The sequence below is a fragment of the Caretta caretta genome, chromosome 11 (genome assembly GCF_965140235.1).
Source record: "Caretta caretta isolate rCarCar2 chromosome 11, rCarCar1.hap1, whole genome shotgun sequence".
NCBI lineage: Eukaryota > Metazoa > Chordata > Testudines > Cheloniidae > Caretta > Caretta caretta.
The window spans coordinates 33,013,680-33,032,376 of record NC_134216.1 but is presented as its reverse complement, the minus strand read 5'-3'; the positions used below and the strand labels follow the sequence as shown (position 1 = coordinate 33,032,376).

At 42.8% G+C, this 18,697-nt stretch overlaps 1 long non-coding RNA gene across 3 annotated transcripts in view; it reads left to right on the top strand.

The window, feature by feature from the left end:
- Window positions 1–17,847, top strand: part of LOC125645132 (uncharacterized) — a 38,570-nt gene extending 20,723 nt beyond the window's left edge. For 2 of the 3 annotated variants that reach the window (XR_007359196.2, XR_007359195.2), the window contains one exon: window positions 16,690–17,847. This is a non-coding gene — a long non-coding RNA (uncharacterized LOC125645132). Of the gene's footprint in view, window positions 1–10,692; window positions 15,039–16,689 lie in introns of those variants that run through there. The other variant, XR_007359194.2, reaches the window with a different exon arrangement.
- Window positions 17,848–18,697: the final 850 nt, after the last annotated feature.

Sequence of the window (18,697 nt, the reverse complement as noted above, 5' to 3'; positions counted from 1 at the left end):
CCTAGACTTCAGAGTGGGGAAGGAACCTTGACATGGTGGCAGTGGTGGGATTGGGGACCTGCATGAAAAACCCCCAACTGTAGAGCATACAGCAAGTTTATGACTTAATATGTCAAGCCAATTCCATTTAGTGATAACAAAATTATAATACTTTATTTTGGATTCCAGTGCAGACAAAATTGCAGTTTAAACCCATGTTGAACAGACATAGGTGCTTTGTAATGAGGTTTAGTACACTGGGAATCTAGCGATAATATTCTTTAGCCTCATCTACAGTAGGACAAGGTAGAGTCCAGTTTTGAGTTTTCCTTGGGTTGAAAATCTCTCTGCAGCTGCAGCACAATGTGCTTTCAGAGGTTGTTGGAAACAAAATAGACACACAGAGACCTGATTCGCTTTCCATAACACCAGTTTTATGCCTGTGGAACTCCCTTGATTTTAACTGAATTATAACAATATAAAACTGTTTTAACAAAGTGGAAAATCACATCCATTGTATTGAATTTACCTTGGAGGCTAGTCTTAACTTTGGGTATGTGAACAATGGATGTCTCTAGCATACTTTTGCACCAGGGCAGATGGGAAGTTCAGTCCGTGGCAGATGATGTGGTTTATCTAGTCTTCCAACTCCCATATATATAAATGAGTAAAATTAACAAAACATTGTAAAAAGTGGGGATAAAGCAAATGTGTGTGCCCACAACTAAAAAAATGTAATTTAAACCATTCAAGCAAACAATGTACCATGCAATATTTAGCCTCGAATGGCACAAAAGTGTTTAATTTAGGCAATGGGTGTATTGGTGTGGTAACCACTAAAAAACATGTATTTTTTTAAAGTATAACCAAAAAAGGCCCAATTAAGTCATGTAAATGTAATGTAACAAAGGTCATTATTAATAAAATTATTTACCAAGGTCCTCTATTTAAAAAAAAAAAATTTAAAAACCAAAAAATGTAAACTGATCCTTTAATTTAAAAATACATTAAAAACAATAAAAAAATTTATAAAAGCAAACAATTACAATTACAGGCAATATGTAATGTATATCCCAACACAGGGACTAGCGCTGGAGTGGAACAGATAAGGCTTGATTTATGCATTTCCTCCAAACACATTTAAGAACATTTTTCCAGCACAGATACATCTCTTTATACACAACCTGTACATATATCACAATAATATTCCTGATCAGTTTACATGTTTACATATGATGCCTTACACAATACTTTTTGGATAGATGTTATGACAACAGTGTTTTGAGGGTAGTGAGTATGGTAGGCTTGATATGAGTTACAATACAGTGGGCTTTCTGCCAGTGGGCATTAAGGGACAGGCTCTTAGAATCACACCTGCATTCAGCATCTCTCTTTGTGAATGAAACATAGTGACAGTGTCTGAGCTGTGAGTTCTCTGCAGTGCAGCATCTGGCAGCATGAGCCATGGAACTCAGTCTACAGACCATTGGAGCCCTGGATTTTGCAGACACAAACCTAGCCCAGCAATGGACCCAATGGATGAAGGAGTTTAAATTGTACCAGATCTGACCATGCTGGAGGACAACAGCTGGAATGTAAAACTGTTATTTTACCTTTTTGGGGAACAGGGTGGAGAGATCTGCACTGCTCTGAAGCTCACCATTGCCTCAAGCCTCACAGCAGTCCTAGGAGCCCTGGGGACCTACACTTCCCAGAAGTAGAAGTAAACTCTGGAGAGACGCAGGTTTTTCACTAGAGACCAATCCGAAGGGAAGGGGATAGACCCCTGTGTTAGTGCCTTATGCACACTGCCTGCTACATGCAATGTGGGGACTTAATAGACATCCTAATTCAGGACAGGATAGTGTATGGCACTTGGGATCATTATCTGTGGGAGTGGCTTCTCTGAGGAGGTGTTGTCACATTAGACAGATGCTTAGATATGGGGTTTACAGTGGAAGCCTCAAGAGAAAGGATGAAAGCCCCAGGAGGAACAACACCCTCAGAAGTACATGAAATGAAACATAAAGAAGAACAGGTCAACAGAGTTGCATACCTACATGAGATGCATTTACTCTGGGAGACAGCATGAGTGGGTAAAGGAGTAGTGCCCTGCACTAGAACAGCTATGCAAGGAACGTGGCAAGTTGAACCATTTTAATGATGTGTGCAAGAGCAGAGGAAGGTCTCAGAAAGATTCAGTCCAGATTGTATAAGACGGGGATGTCACATCAGCCAGCAGAGATGACATCATGATTCTCTCCTTAATTCCGACAGCATATCAGGTTTGGGCGGTCAGGACAAGAAAACAACAAGGGATAATGCCGGCCCCCCCATGTGTGCAACAATGTTAATAGAGAAACACACTATGTGATTTCAGCTGGATAGTAGGACCTCCTGCAATGTGATTCCTCAGATTTAATTGGACTCAAACACACTCGTTGCAAACAGCAGGCACAATCAAATAGTGTACAATGACAGCATAGTGCAGCCCATAGGAAAATGTGACCTCATAATGACTAACCCAAAAAATAACAGATGGTACCAAGATCATAGTGCAGCATCAGAATTTTATAGATGCAGTGCAAGAAGCAAAAGGATGAGTCCCTTGGACAATGGAGACAATTTTAAAAAGCATATAGAGATGTTTTCAAAAGTGATGAGAGCTTTAAAGGAAAGCTACAACTGGAAGTAGACCCCACAGTGGAGCCCTGTGTATTTACCATGAAGGAAAATTCCAATGGCAGTACTTAACCCAGTACACAAGGATTTGAAAGTCTGTGACGCAGTGGTATCGTACCACCTATTGAGGCCAGTACAGCCTAGGTAAGCAGCCTGTTGATGGTAAGAAGCATCTGTATGGATCCAAAGCTACTGACTTGGCCACTATCTACTGCCCACAATTGATATCTCACCAGAACTTTCCAAACCCAGAATCTATGTAATTTTTAACTTGTTCTTTCCCTATTTTACCCTCTGATCCTACCTCATTTTCACTGGCATTCACTATGTTAGATGTCCAATCGCTAATAACCTTTTTGGTGAAAATTGAAACCAAAAAACGTCATTTAGCACTTCTGCCATCTCCACATTTTCTGTTATTGTTCCCCAGCCCCTCATTAAGTAACAGGCCTACCCTGTCCTTGGTCTTCCCCTTGCTTCTAATGTATTTGTAGAATGTTTTCTTGTTACCCTTTATGTCTCTAGCTAAGTTAATCTCCTTTTGTACCTTGGCCTTTTTAATTTTGTTTCTACATACTTGTGTTATTTGTTTATATTCATCCTTTGTAATTTGACCTAGTTTCCACTTTTTGTAAGACTCTTTTAAGTTTCAGATCATTGAAGATCTCCTGGTTAAGCCAGGGTGGTCTCTTGCCATACTTCCTATCTTTCCTACGCATAATGGATGCCCCTGTCCTGATGTACTATCAGTGAGGAGAGCCATTGATATTCTGGTGTGATGGACCAGGGAAAGGATTGGACATCGCTCTTTTGCAGGAGCAGCCAGTCATTTATGCCAACAGAACCCTGTCAGAGATTGAACCAGGGTAGGCCCAATAGAAAACTAGTTTCTGGCTTCTGTATTTGGAATGCAGCGATTCCATCACTACTCCTATGGACACCCAGTAATAGTGCAATCATACCACAACCCCCGAGAGGCAATCATGACAAAGCCTTGGCTGGGATGATTTAGTTGGTGTTGGTCCTGCTTTGAGCAGGGGATTGGACTAGCTGACCTCCTGAGGACTCTTCCAACCCTAATATTCTATGATTCTATGGCCAAGCCTCTTCTTAGTGCTCCAAAGAGATTGCAGCACATATTGATGTGCCTCCAGTTCCACCAGCCAGAGATCCAGTGTTATCCAGGATGATTATTGACACTGGCTCACACCTTGAGCAGGGCATATATACCCAGCATTGGCAAGTTGGGGGAAGGGGATAAGGACATTGAATCAATTAATACGCTGCACTGTCTCCCACTCTCAACAGTTAATGGAAACCAAATAGGTGAAAGAAAAGAACATCAGTTGCAGGTAGTCAAGAGAAAAGGAGTACTTGTGGCACCTTAGAGACTAACCAATTTATTTGAGCATGAGCTTTCGTGAGCTCATGGTTAGTCTCTAAGGTGCCACAAGTACTCCTTTTCTTTTTGCGAAAGTAGTCAAGAGAGTGATACTAGCAGGATGGCCAAAAGACAAAAGCTAAGTACTGATAGGAGCAGAACTATATTTTCAAATTAAAGATGAGTTAATATATTGAGGACAGAGAGCTGCCTCATTATGTCGGGATCTTGCACAAAAAAAAAACCTGGACATTGACAGCTGTTTTAGACAGGCCCATGAATGTGTTCACTGGTCAGGAATGAACATACAACTCCACTCCTTGATAGAAGGGTGTGGTAATTGTCAGCACAAAGAGACTCTATTACCACACGAGCTGCCCGCCTGAAAGTGGGAAAAGGTGGAAGCAGACTTATTCACCTTCAAGGAAAAGCAGTACTTGATTACAGTGTACTGCTATTGAAATATGGGAGGTTGATGCTTTGCCTGTTACAAGATGCAAGTCAGTGATTGGCAAATTGAAGGGCCACTTTGCCAAATATGGCATTTCAGGCACTGTACTCACAGACAACAGATTGCAATTTGCCTGGGAGGAATTTAAGGAATTTGTAGACAAATGAGAGTTTGATCACCACATCCTCTTCCTGACATACCCACAGAGGTGGAATCAGCTGTGAAAACTGTTACGTGAGGCTGTTTTTTCTGGTTCTGATCCCTTGTTAGCATTTTTGGTACATAGGAATGCCCCATCACAGGGGTGCCAAAACAGTCCAATGCAGGCATGGATGGAACAAAGGACCTAACCCTGATACCAATAGGATAAGACCTGTTGCAGCCAGAATCATAGAATTGTAGAACTGGAAGGGACCTCGAGAGGTCATCTAGGCCAGTCCCCTGCACTCAAGCCAGGACTAAGTATTAGAAGGATGGGGACACTGCTGAGAGATGGCCAACAATCAGACAAAGCAGGCACTAGAGTACAACAGGTCAACCAAGGACTTACAAGCCCTGGAAACATGCACTCCTCTGAGGATCTAGCCATTAGAGAGACTCCTGAAGGAGTGGACTAAAGGAGTCATGAGGGTAACCGGGTGGTTTATCCAGTGGGAGGAGAGCCTGAGACTAATCCAGCCCTGATTACAAGTGAGACTCATCTGAGAGGAATCCAGCGAGGCCAACATAAAAGGCATCAGGAATTTGCAGGGAGAATGGAGGGGGCCAGACAGAGGAAGGCCAAGCTTCTCCTGAGCAAAGTAAGGTCTCTGTGGATGAGAGAAGGAACGAAGATGAGTATGAACTCTGGACCTACTATGATGGATCTTGCATTTGGGACCCTGAGAACTACTTTGAATTGCTTTGGGTATGGACCCAGTTTTAGGACAGGACTGGTGATAGCCCTGAGAGAGACTATACACCACTCTAGCGGGTCCCTGAAGAGAGGATGGGCCCTGTGGAAACACCTCTGTCCAGAAGGAGGAGCCTGGCAAATAGCAACCCTGCAACAAATCAGCAAATTTGGCAGGCTCTGACCCCCACCCACTTGGGAAGAACAAGGGGGAAACAGAGAGTGAATCCCTATTCTGGTGGGAAAGCATGTCTTCCTTGTGCAAATGAAAGAGAGGTTTGCAAAGGGCTTGAGAACTTCAGAAAATTTCCAGCTGTACTGGTAATTTTGCTCCTGCTCCACACAATGGATGAACCACCTCTGGCTTGGTGGACTCAGATTCAGCTCAGATGTTGATCCAGGGAGACCCAGTTCTGGAGGAGTGGCTGCAGAACTCCGGTGGTTGTTTTCTTCATCCACAGAGATATAAAACCCTACCCTACTGCTGTCATCATGACGTGAGTTGAGAAGCATGAGGAGCTGATCCAGGTAGAAGTATCAAAAATCTGCTCTGGCCTGTAGTAATAGGGCAGGACTGGAATCATTTCCAGAGCCTGCTTAATGCCTCCACCACGGCACAATCTGGGGGGAAAGGAGAAAACTCTGCAGGCAACCTCAGATGCATATTCCCGCTAGTAAACTCAGACCTCATGGGGGCCATGAAATCTCAACTGCAGAGAAGGCTGGACGACTTAGGGCATACTTAAATCAAACTCAATGGAGTGTTACACCTGAAGAGGACCTGGAGGAAGGTACCTTTGTTGGTCAGAATATGTTGATTCACAATGGGCTGATGGACACAGAGGATCCACCTCACCTAGGCCCCGATGTTTTGTCAGACTCATGTGATGTAGTGGCTGAGCAATGAGTGGACAAGAGCCTTAACGCCAACTGGCTATAGTACATGGGGAGATCCTCTGAGAGCAACAAGCTTCAACCTACCCCATATTGGGTTAGGAAAAGACCGGCTTATTGAATAGCCCAAGATACCCACACAAAAGAAAAACAGCACCAGCTATTGGTACCTTGGCTAGCCTGGACAAAGCTCCTGCAACTGGCTCATACCCTTCCTTGTGTGGGGAATCCGGGGCAGGAAAAAACTCTGGATCATCTCTTAACATGATTTTTCTGCCCAAGTATCTACAAAGAAACGGAGATTTTGTAGGTCCTGACCAGATTGTCAGCAGCTAGGGATTCCCTTTCTCCTGGCAAATCAGGAGAAGCTTTCAGAAGGAGGATATAAAGAGAGAGAGAGGGAGAGAAAACATTTTTTTTTTTTTTTTAGAACTTGCCCTGGAGTGGGCAAGGTTCTAAGGGGGAGAGGGATGGTTTGTAACTGAGTGGCTTGTCCATGGGCTGGAGATCTTGAGGCTAAGCCAGCTGTGATTACAAGAGAGACTTACCTGAGAGAAATCAGATTAGGCCAATATAAAAGGCAGCAGGAGGTGGTGACAGACAGAGGAAGAATGCAAGCTTGAGCTAGAAGACTAGGCTTCTACTGGATGGAATAAGATTTCTGTGGATAACGAGGAGCACTGGAAATGGGTATGAACTGTAGGGCTGCTGTGATGAATCTTCTGTTTGAGGACCTCGGGACTATTTTGAATTACTTTGGGCTATGGACCCAGTTTCAGGGATGGCTGGTGATAGCACTGAGAGAGACTATACACCACTTCTAAGGGCCCTGGAAGAGAAGTAGACACTTACTGCTTGTGTAGTCTCATTGGAACTATTTGTAGAGTAAGACACCACTCAGTATGAGTGAAGAAGGCAGATTCTGCTCTTATGTACCAACAGCATGTGAATGAGACTTGCTTACAAAATGTAATCTAGACAGTGCTTTATTTGCCATCAAGAGGGGAGAAAGCTAATTTGCTGTTTGCACTGGGTTCTGGCCATGTACTAGTCACTATCCTGTTTAAACTCCCTTGTTGCTTTCAAGGTTCCAGCATGGCTTCCCAGACCCATGTGAACAGGGATATTTCCCCCTAAAAACTGTTATAGTATTACTATAAAACCATGTAGTCGGTAGCACAATTTCAAGGGGAAAAAAATCCTTGTCCTTATCAGTGAAAGAAACCATGCTAGCAAGTACCTATCCACAACTATAACATTCAGGGGTCTGAATTATTATGTGAAGTTACAGCATGTGGTCTTTGCAGTAATGCAGGGAAGAATTTTAATGCAATTGGTAATACCTGTGGTTACTGCACAGAGACGGTTGTTATACCAGATGGAATAAAACAGTGGAAGAATGTAGAGAGGACAAGTTAAGGTTAAAAGGTCTTACCTGTGAAGAAGTAGTTGTTGACATTAAAGAAGATGGATTAAAGACAAAGGGTAAACGAGAGATCTTGTTCTTCCTTTTACAAGAAATCATAGTAATAGATAATCTCACACTTGTGGTTATCACAGTAGCCTGATGATGAATAAATGGAAGAAGAAACAGCTAAGGCATATGTTGGCAGTTGTGTTGCTGCTATTGGATGGTTGCCTCTGGACAAGAATTAAGAGCCAGTACAGTTGAGCATATATATATCTTTTCTCTTTGTTGTGTAGGGAGCAAGAACAGTATATTGAGTCTCACAGTTCCCAAAAGCAGTGCTTGTAGACAACACAATATGACCAATACCTTAATTAATGCTACAGGTATATCTGTCCATTAGCAAATTCCAAGCTACCCTGTGGCTGATGATTCTCTGTTCACATACCTCTCATGCATATATCTCTTCACCCTTCCCCAAAATGTAGAAATAATCCCTTGTTTTTGAGCCTAACTCTTAATAGCAGTTGTGTGTTCAGTATGTTTGTTACCTTCAGACTTCTTCTTGACTCTCTCTTTGGCTCTTTATAAACCTCAGTCCTTCTGCTGATACCAGGTCACTGGTTCCCAGATTAGGAGTGTACAGCTGGAGCTCATTTACATGGCTGAAAATTGTTTCCCAGGGTTTTAATTATTTTCCTGCTGGTCCATTCCACAATAGAGCTCATGCCCTATGGTGTTTGCCACTCTGATCTGGAGGGTCTATACATTCCCAGCATACATGCCTGGGATTTACGGCAGAAAAATCAATGGGCCTGATTCACCACTGCCTTGCTATTTGCACAGTTAATGTACACTAGTGTAAAGTATGTGCAAAGTAAGTATTATTGCTGCCATTCTGTTCTAGTAGTTTTACTCCTACTTTGCATTGATGTAAATGACTACATAACGTACAAGACAATGAAGAACAGGCCAAATGCACATGGCTAGCAGCATTGGCATGCTCTCCTAGGACAGGCCAGTGGTTCATCTAATTTGTTGTACTGTTTCTGACATGCATGAGGGCCCATCCACAGCACAACTGCAGCTAATAAGGTGACCCAATTACAGTACCACAGAGTTGTCTGCTGGCTTGTTACAACATAGTTGCAATTTGTTGCTTGTTTCATATTAGCTATAGTATGGCAAGTTTAAAAAAAAGTTGTGGGGATCAGGAATGAAAATGAATGAATCATATAGCTGCACTGAGAGGGACATCAACAGGATAGCAAAATGTTAGTGAGAAACAATTCCCCCACTAACGATACCTCAGTGGTATTAGGAATGGGAGAAGGAGTGAGCTGCACCAATTTAGGCTTGGTCTACGTTTAAAACGTATACCATCAAATACCCCCCAAAGTAACATAGTTATGTCAACAAAACCTGCAGTGTAGCCACAGCTATGTTGACAGACAAGGGTGTCCATTGCTATAGCTAACTTTGTTTGGGGAGATGGTGTTCCTACATCAGCAGAAAAACTCCTGTCCGTGTATGCTACATCTATACTAGGAGCATATATATGGAGAATAAATAGCAGGTGGAGTTTGGGAATACAGCGGTGATCTTGAAGCACTTCTGTTATGCAGCATAAGGTTGAGGAGTATCTGGTGCTATGGCTGTTTCCTGAGGGATTTGTTATAGCTGGAGTGGATGTGGGTAGCATAGTTAATGTTGCCTTAGCATTTCCATTCCATTCAGTTGCTTTTAACCATCTCAAACGTGCATCTTTGGGACTGTCTTTGCTGAAGATTTTTTTAAAAATTACGACCAAAACCCTTCTGCCATTTCTGAGACTAAAGGAAGTGGTGGGGAGAAAACACTTTTGCAGTTACACATAAAACATTTTTTAACAACTTTATCTCAGCAGTTTTAGATTGAAAGTTTAAATGTGGCAGGAAACAGAACTTAGACTGGAAATGTGTTTTTCAGTGTTGGGTTAAAAGTTGGTTTTAACTTGGCTGAGCGGTGAGGATTTAAAAATCATACCCTGCCAATGAGCAGTAGCTTTTTAAAAAAATGTTAAAGGTTTTCTAATAAAGATTTCTTGGTGTTATATTGGAAGGAGATTGTCCAGGCCCCAGTACTGAACCCAGGCCTGCCAGAGCTCTAGATGGTATCACTAGCTGTACAATAGCAGTGCACTGAACCACCATCTCTGACCAACAGCCTTAGTGCTAAAGGCCTACACATCTATAACAGCCATACCCTAAGGCCCCTGATTGACTGGAAAGAATGCATTCTCATTGGGTACCTGGACTGTATAAAGACCCCAACAGGAAGAGGAAACTGTCTGAGCAACAGTTTGCCGACCAGTTGCTGCCTAGATAACCCTACTTTACTGCCTTGCCTGACTCTGCCTTACTGTCCTGCTGCCTCGCCCAACCTTGCTTCCCTACCCCACTGAACCAGCCTCTTTTGGATTCGATCTTGTGGCTACTGATCCCATGAGAACTCTCTGCCATTGCCCCTGACTGCCTCTGACACTAGTTGATCTCCCAGCTACCCAATCACCTGCACATACTTGACTACTGCTCTGGACTGCCCCTTAGCTCACCTCAGCCACTGGGCTTTACAGTCTGCTCAGATCGCTTCTCTCTTCTCCCAGGCTTGCCCTATCTCAAAAGGTTCCATACCAACATGACATCACAGGTATTTTAGACGACACTGAGCCTCCATAGCAGATAGCTCACCTAAAAGTAGAAAACCAAGCCTTAGGCCTGGTCTACACAGGGGGGTGGGGGTCGGGGAATCAATCTAAGTTACGACCCCAGCTGGATCGACTGCTCCAGAGGTAAGTGTAGACATGCTCTTACAGGCCACAGTGGACCAGCTTTGGGTGAAAAACCAGACCAAATGCCTTTTCTGTTTGGGTGAATATACGCAGAGTCAGAACCCAAATTAGCTGCCACTAAGGGTTACGTCCATGAGAATCTGGAGAAAATTTTTTTCTGGTGTTCCACATCCAGGGCTGGGGCTCCTGTCCTCTGTGAAAAAGAAAGATGGCTCCATACGACTCTGCATGGACTGTTCCCTAAATAAAACTGCTGTGAGAATTGAAACCCACTACTCCTGATTCCAGAGCTCCTGGATCAGGTAAGAATAGTCCAAGTATTCACCAAGTTCACCTCTGAGGGGTATACAATCTAGTCAGAATCCAGTCAAGGGATGGATGGAAAACTACTTTTCGCGCTTGGTATGGCCATTTTGAATATCCAGTGCTGCCTTTTGGACTTAATAACATATCTGTGATTTTTCAGCATCTAATTAATGATGTCTTACAACATGTGCTGGACAAATATGTATTCACCTACTTAGATGACATCCTAATTTACTCCAAAGACCAATCTACGCACAAGCAGCATGGTCGCAATGTCCGAGAAAGACTCCACTAACACTGTCTCTGTGCTGAGGTGGAGAAACATGTCTTTGATCAGCCCACCATGGAATTCTTAGGCTACATTCTGTCTACAGCGGGAGTCCACATGAACCCCTGAAAGTTGGAAGTAGTTTGCAATTGGGCAACACCACAAAGTGTTAGAGAAATTCAGTGCTTTATTGGGCTTTCAAATTTCTATAGACACTTCGTATGGTACTATTCCAAAATCCTAGCCCCTATGAATTCTGCTACCTGCCAAATTCACTTGGACACAGAAGCCCAAGAAGCCTTCAATCATCTGAAGACAACATTCACCTTCATGCCCATCCTCATGCACATCAACCAAAGTCAACCTTTCATCCTGGAAACTGATACTTCCAGCATCACCATTGGAGCAGTGCTGCCCAGAAACAGGGCCTCAACCAAGAAGTTCATACCTGTGATTACTATTCTCATAAACTCACTCCTGCTGACAACAATTATGAAATTTTGGACAAAGAGTTACTTGCCATCAAAGTGGCTTTTGAGACATTATCTAGAAGGAGGCAAACATGCAGTCCAAGTGTTCACTGATCACAAAAATCTAGAACACCTGCACTCCAATAAAGTCCTAACCCAACAATAGCTATGCTGGGCTCTCTTTTCTTCTAGATTTGATTTTATTGTAACCTACTGCTCTGGCTTCTGCAATGGGAAAACAGACACCCTGTCCTGCAAAGGGGCGTATGCCAACAATCCTAAGGGACTCAAAAAAGAGCCTCCCTTCATCCTGAAACCACATTACTTTCTTGGAGGATCATTGCTATCCAATTTGTTCATGACTATATGTTCCACCCTACCAAATGACCTGTTCACCCACACACTTTTAACTTCCAACACTGAACCCCAGGGCAAGTTCATAGAAAAGGATGGACACAGGCATATCTATATCCCTGAGGGACACCCCTGTTTGGAGGCCCTACATATTTGGCATGACGTCCCTTGGGCTGGATGCTTCAGACAGGCAAAACCACTCACATAGCATGTCATCCTTTCTAGGGGCCAAAACTGTGGTCCAATGTTCAGGTCTAAATCAGATCTTGCAATATGTCTGGCCATACAAAAGTCCCCTACATAAAACCTTTTGGGATGTTAATAGCCGCTGAGATGCCCTAGAGGCCTTGGGCTAATATTACAATGGACTTCATTGTCAAATTACCACAATCTGAGGGATGCCATACCATACTGATGATAGTAGATCAACTGACAAAGATGGTGTACTTCATTCCTTATGCACATCTTCTCACCACCAAGAACACCACTCGTCCCTTCATCGCATACGTGTGCCACCTCCACAGCCTCCCAGACCACATCAAGGGTACCTCAGATTGGGGGTCCCAGTTCATATCTCAGTTTTGGCGGGAGGTGTTTTGCCTATTAGCGATGAGTCTCCATGTGTCAACTGCCTACCATCCACAAACCAATTACCAATCAAAAAGAGTAAACCAGGTATTAGAGCAATACCTGTGATGCTTCACAAACTGCCACCAAAATGACTGGGCCTCACCTTGACCAAGGTGAGCCTGTTTTTTTGAAAATACATCTTCTACCCCTGTTTCCACCTGCATTTCCCATAGTACCCACAGTTCCTGCAGCCTCAGACCTGTAAGGAAGAGTTTCAACAAAGGAAGAGTTGAAACAAAACCTAGATGCAGCCACAACTGCATACAAACAGTATGCTGATCGCCACTGGTAGAGGGGCCGTATGTTTTCTAATAGCCGTAATTTTGTCCTACTGCAAATTTTGTCCTACCTCAAGACAGGCAGACCCATACGTAAACTGGACCACCAGTACCTAGCATCCTATCGGATCCTCAGGCAAAGCAACCCAGTAACCTTCAAACTTCAACTTTCCTGCTAACTTAAGGTGCACCCTGTATTCCATGATTCCATGTCTCCCTTCTTAAACCCTTCTCTGAATAAAAATAATCTCCTGCTCCACCAGTACCAGGCCAAGAAGATCTTGCCCATAAGATCCTAAACTTGAACATACAAAGAGGGAAGATATGATACCTCCTTGACTGGGAAGAGTAGGGGCTGGAGGAATGGTCCTGGGAACCAGTCCATTATGTGCATGCTCCTGAAAAGGTCAGAGCCTTCCACAGAGCTCATCCAGATAAGTCTGGTCCTTCAGTATCCCAAGGTTGCCCCAAGGGAGGAGAGTGTTGTCACGACTGTAGTATTGAACCCAGGCCTGCTAGGTTCCTAGACAGCATTCTTAGCTGCTGTGCCATGAGCCACTGTCCCTGACTGCTAGCCCCTTAGTGCTAAAGGCCTACAGACCCACAGCAGCCTCGCCCAGCCCCCTTCATTGGCTGGAAAGACAGCATTCTCATTGGGTACCCTGACTATATAAAGAGCCCAACACGGGATCCGGATCCGGCCCGTCAGGGATTTCAGTCCGGCCTGTGGGATTGCCAGCCACGTGTCGCAGCTCACCTGGCTAAGCCCCCGCTCCCGGAAGCAGCCGGCACCACGTCCCTGCGGCCCCAGGGGCAGAGGGCTCCATGCGGTGCCCTCACCTGCAGGCACTGCCCCCTGCAGCTCCCATTGGCCAGGAACGGGGAACCACGGCCAATGGGAGCTTCAGGGGTGGTACCCACAGGTGAGAACAGCTCGCAGCAGAGCTGCCTGCCCCACCCAATCCCCAGGAGTCACTGCTGGACATGCTGTCCACTTCCGGGAACAGCGCAGGGCCAGGGAAGGCAGGGAGCCTGCCTTAGCCCCACTATATGCTGCTGCCACCCCGGAGCTGCTCGAGGTAAGTGGCCCTGGGCCAGAGTCCGCACCCCGAACCCCTTCTGCACCCCGCACCCCTGCCCCCTGCCTTGAGTCCCCTGCCACACCCCTCCTGCAACCCAATCCCCTGTCCTGAGCCCCCTCCTGCATCCCGCACCCCTTATGCACCCCAACCCCTTGCCCTGAGCCCCTTCCTGCACACCGCATCCCCTCCCACACCCCACACTCCCTCCCGCATCCCAACCCCCTGCCCCAGCCCTACATTCAGGGCCCTGCATACAATTTCCGCACCCAGATGTGTCCCTCAGGCTAAAAAGCTTGCCCACCCCTGGCCCAACAGGAAGAGAAAGCTGTTTGAGAAACAGGCCATTGCTCACCTTAACTTGCTGCTTGACCTGTCCCTACCTTGCTCCCTCACTTGACCTCACATCCCATTGTTTTAACACTTTAAAAAAACTAGGAAATTTCATTTAACACCAGCCCACCAAACCACCTCTATTTTTAAGAGAGTATTAAGACCCTTGTCCTGCAAACCCTTAACAGATGTTTAACTTTAAATTTGTGCGTAAGTGTTTGCAAGATTAGGGCATATGGTTAAGAACTCAAAAATCAGGAAATGCCAAAATACACATATATTTAAAATATATTTATACACATTCATTTAGTTTTAGTGTTCAAATTATTTATATACAACTTTTTGGTTTGATTAATTCCCATGAAGAAAATAAATTATTCTTTATTCTGGAATAACAGATAACTATGATGAGGTTTATAGCTTTTCTGTTCAAATGAAGGGCCTTTTGGGAATACTGATGTGAGTAAATTTTCTCACATGCATAAGTGTTTGAGTGATCAGTCCTGTACCTGCTTTGTTCACTTTGCACCACACAACCCATGGACAGAGAGCCTGATCGAAAACCCACTGAAGTGAATATGCTTCTTTCAAAAGCCATATTTTTCTTTTGTTGATTCATTGTTTTCTCCTTTTTCTGGGGCTTTATATGTCACTGGAATTTGCCTTAATGAGGCAATGATCCCCTGGAAATAATAATACAGGTGTGGCCAAATCGAGGCTCGCAAGCCTCGTAGAGAGTGTGGCTCGCAGAGGCACACCCACCATTATCCGACTACAAGACTTGGTGAGGGGAGCTTGGAACTTCTGCCCTGCGGCGGGGTGGTGGGGATAGGGGCTTCTGCCCTGCAGGGATGGGGGCTTGGGGCTTCTGTAATAATATATAGCCATGTAATTAAAGACTGCATCATGAACCGGGGAAGCAGTCAAGGTTGTTCATGCAACCTTAACTTTGGCATTTCCTGACTCTGAGTACTTCACTTTGTAACCTTAACATTCTCTTAATCTAGTTATTTTCTAAAATGAAATCCTTATATATGGTGATGATTCAGCAGATGGCACTCTTTCCTTTGACTCACTACTGAACAAATGCCCAGCATTGTTTTAGAGGGCAGTGTGCTACTGGAGGTGTTTTCTTTCAGATTAGACATAAAATCAAGGTCCTGACCCCTTGTGATTAAAGATACCAGGTCATTCCTTTTGAGAGAAAGGATATTAATTCCAATGTATTGATCATATCCTAGTAGGGTAGTTTCATCTTCCTTCTTAATTTCAGATGGAAAAAATATTCATAGAATCATAGAAATATTTGTTTATTTGGGTCATCCCTAGTCCAGTCCCCTGGGCAGAGGCAGGACCCAAATAAACCTAGACCATCCCTGACAGGAGTTTATCTAACTTGTTCTTAAAAACCTTCAGTGATGGGGATTCCACAACCTCCTTGTGAAGCCTATTCCAGTCCTTAACTACCCTTCTAATTAGAGAGTTTTTCTTAATATCCCTAAATCTCCCTTGCTTCAGATTAAGCCCATTACTTCTTGTTCTACCTTCAGTGGACATGGAGGACAATTGATCACCGTCCTCTGAATAACAGCCCTTAACATACTTGAAGACTGTTATCAGCCAGACTGTTAGATCCTTAATTTCCTGTCCTAAATGTTGTGTTGCTATGCATTGTTAAGCAGTTATTGAGTTCCACCCCAGAGGTGGATACATTTCTGTGTTGGATGTTGGGATTCCTGTCTCCAGTTTGTGTATCAGCCTGTTAATTTTATAAAATGCTTTGGGATCCTCCAGGATGAAAAGTACTATACAAATGAAAAATAATTATTGTTATATTAGAGATCCTTAATCAGGATGCTCATGCTAAAATACATTCCATTTTTAAATTCTGAAATTCTCATTGAATTTATATGTTTTTAAAAAGAAAATTAATGCAGGTAAAAACAAAACAGAAGAGAGTTCTGAATATACAGACTCTTTGTCTATTTAGTGGGAAGATTTGAAACTCAAGACCACTAGGTGGGGCTGTAAACAATATAGTATCTGCTGTAATTCTTATAAGCTTTGCTGTAACTATATACTGCCAAAAATGTAATTCTCAGAAAAGAGAAAACAATAGTACATCACTAAAACAGAAATACGGCTTTCATCAGAAATATTTTTGTACTTTAAAATACTGATGTTTTTATAGAGATAGGAAAATTAAAGTTAACAGTTAAAAATAAAGAATTCCATGCTCAGTGAGCCTATTGTGAAATCACACAATATCATTTAGATTTTTTTCTTTTTGTGTCTCAATATCCATTTTCCTCATTGTTATGGCATTTCCTCTTTGTTGTAGTAACTTATTAGCACCAATTCACACAGTAACACAGAGTGGCAAAATCAGAAACCTAATCCAGCAGTGAAAATTCATTTTGATTTACTCCCTCTGTTTTTGTTTTGTTTTTTTAGTTCCTGCTACGAGAAAAACAGTCAACTGAGTGATCCTTTGTTTTGCATACCCAGATAGTTAACCAATTTTATATCTGATTTTATGCCATATTTACAGTATTTCACATAGTACAAAGATCTAGCAAGACCATAGCAAGACAAAGTGCACCAAGCCAATTGTAATACTCTGGAGCTGCTTTTAAATACCTTCTCAAGAAATTGCTTTGTTGCAAAACATTATACTGCTGTATTGTGTAATTTATGTATTCTTTTTTAATGTAATGTGAGAAGGACAAGGTCACTTTTTACATCACTGGAATGATTGAGTGTATATTCTGGGGTTAAGATACTCTCTCTTAGTTCTTGAGTGTCCTGGCTTGTATCTTTTAATAAATCTAGATTTTTTTTTCTTTGCCTGTCTTGCAAATGAAACTTGTATCCATATAGCTGCTGGCAAATACTCCAGTTTAATTGTTTATGTGTCATTATCAATGTTGAAGATTCTCTTTAGAGTGCAGTACAGACTTTCTATCCAGTTACAGTCATAATAGTTGATTTTGTTTTTGCCTTCTGGGTCTCGATAAATTAAGCATTGGCTGGCTTTGAAATCTGTCACAGGTTTTTCAATTGTCCACTCCTTTATCCTCAAGATCATCAGTCTTTCTCGACTCAGGCTATAATAAAAGGGTTTAGCATACTGCTGAACAAGTAATATTTGGCTGGATTTTGAATAATGTGTTATCCAGTGAGAAAAATATTTTGTGTTTGAGGATGACTGGATTGAATTGCGGATTATTGCTTATCTGTAAAATTTAGGACCATGGATCAAATCTAGCTTAGAAGGAGCAATATAATAGTTTAAGACAACAGAAGCTTATATCTTAATTAAGTATATAACATAGTTCAGTGTATTTCCATTTAATGTAAGAACTAATATGATTCATATGCTAAAATAGGTTCATGTTATTATATTAGCATGTTTTCCATTTCAATTTAAAATGCATGTTGATCAGAAGGTGTGATATAGATTCTTTTCATTATAGTCAGTATTAAAGTATGAATGTGATGATCAGTATTGTGTGTTCACTATTTTAGCTACATTCCCACACTAGGTATAATAATTTAATACATTTTATTTGTGACTGGAGTCATGGGTTCTTGGAATTATGTTAATAAACAAGTGTGACTGTTTGGTATTTTCTTGTGAAGAAAATAAGATAGGGAAAAAGAAAGAACTCAATAATACAGTTCTGTGCTCACCTAGCACTATGTTCTGTAAGTGAACTAATCTCAGAGGTGACTATAAATGAATTGCTTCTTTTTTAAAATAAAAAAAAATTAAGCTGCATTTATCATTTAGTAATAAAATAAACAGTTAAGTGCAAAGCTTATTTTTATCATGAACAATCTTAATTAACCAAACATCAAATATAAGTTACCTTTGACTTGGGCCTTATCCAGAAATAGCTACTTTAAAAAAAATTCAGAGAATAAATTGTTATTGTCACTGTAGTCATTTGGGTCCAGATTTTTAAAGATATTTAGGTGCTGTGACAGGGTCGGACCAGATGGCTATAGGAGAGTAATTTTTTTTTTTTGAAGCAGAAGAAAATTTATTTGCGTAACACACTTAAACAAAACACCAAAATAAATAAAACAAAACTATGCAACAAAACAAAAGCAAACGCAATGTATAGGGGAGAGAAGTGTTCAGGCTTGTCTGGGCCCAGAGCGGGGGGGCTTCCTTGACACTCAGGGTCTTCCACCCCCTCGAGTTACCTAGTGCCACGCCCAGTGTCACCAACTATTCCTCTCCTGAGAGTGCCCAACAAAATGGGCAAGGCTGCGGGGTGGGCAGTTTGGGGGGGGCATGCACCCACGTGTGAAAGGGTCCCTCCTAGGTGGTGGTGATGATGGTATCCACAGCAGTAATGGCTGGGGCTGCGGTCTCTCCCTCTTCCCCTCAATCAAAGGGTCAGACCGAGGGAACCGGATGGGGGTCACTGAGCAGAGAACCTTGGACAGCGCC